We start from the raw sequence: 1,473 nt of genomic DNA on the forward strand, positions 1-1,473 counted from the left end.
TGCTCCTTGTTTGTCTCTTGAAGGCTTCAAGTACTATGTAACCTTCATTGATGACCATACTACATTTGTATGGATATATCCTCTCATCAATAAATCGGATACTTTCTCCACATTTGTCAAATTCTACAACTTTGTGTTGACTCAGTTTCATATTTCTATTCAATCTTTGCAAACTGATGGAGGTGGTGAATTTAATAGCAAAGCATTTAAGGCTTTTCTTGATAGCAAAGGTATTCTGCATCTTATTACATGTCCATATACTTGTTAGCATTAAAGCCACCCTCAAGTGCAAGAGGTACAAGTTATAGAATAGGGGATTAAGTAAGGATGTCGAACCCACGAGGATTGGTGAATCCTTTCCTAGCTAGGGAAAACCTAAGGAAAAACTAGAAGAATATGCAAATATACAATCACAAACAAAGGCTCACAAGTGAACCAAAGTTCATGGTGAGTATGTGCAAGATGGTGTGTAGAGATTTGATTTTGATTTTGAGATTGGTTTCTATTCAAATTGAAACAATGAAAGCAAGTAATATAAACTAAGCTAAACTAAACAAGTTGTTATCAAATGGATGGGAGTTAGGGCATCGGGTTTCACCTTTTGCCTCCCTTGCAAGTATTAAAGCAATTGAATATGAATGATGCAAAGCTAATTGTCCAACTACCCTCTTAGCATCCGGATAGGACTACTAAGGCTTAAACCCCTTTCATTTTATTAACTCTAACCGGATAAGTCTAGAGCTAACTACCTAGAGACAAATTCAATTACCGGATAGGTCTCAATCCTTGGCCCCTAAATGCATAAAGCTTAGAGTTTAGGTAACCAAGCAAGCAAACCAATCCTATCTCTAGGTGATTTTAGCTCACTACCCTCACATGCACACATGGTGTGCTTTCATGCTCCCTTTTTGCCTAAAGGTAATCAATCTCTAGGAAAAACTTCATGTCATGGCAAACACATAACTCAAATTGATTAGGTCTAAGTAATGCATTCAACTATTGACTTAGCATGTGAGAATGACAACATGAATTTGCATCAATTTATAAACAAAAGCATCAATCCAAGCAAGTTTGGCTAGGGCTTTCAACCCTAGCCCCAACTAGTTCACTACTCACACATAGCTAGATACACAAACTTCAACATTCTATTAAACATCAAATACATAAAGAGATAAGGAGTAAAGGGTGACTATTGATGATGCCGAAAGAGGTGGTGAAGATGGTGGTCTCTTCTCTAGAGAGAAAAATGGATCTTGGATAGGATGAAGATGATTGAATGGAGTCAAAGATTCTGAATAATTCCCCTTTGGCCTCTCCTTGATCAGCTATGTGTGTCCTCCTTGGTCCCAAAGTGTGCAAGAGATGCTCTTACACCATTGTCCCCCAAATGGTCCCAAATTGGCAAGGTGACAAAAGGACAAGGTGTAGGGAGATATTTGAATTTCAAGTGATGGGATATTCTCACAACCATGC

This window comes from Rosa chinensis, chromosome 7 (assembly GCF_002994745.2).
Source record: "Rosa chinensis cultivar Old Blush chromosome 7, RchiOBHm-V2, whole genome shotgun sequence".
NCBI classification, from domain to species: Eukaryota; Viridiplantae; Streptophyta; class Magnoliopsida; order Rosales; family Rosaceae; genus Rosa; species Rosa chinensis.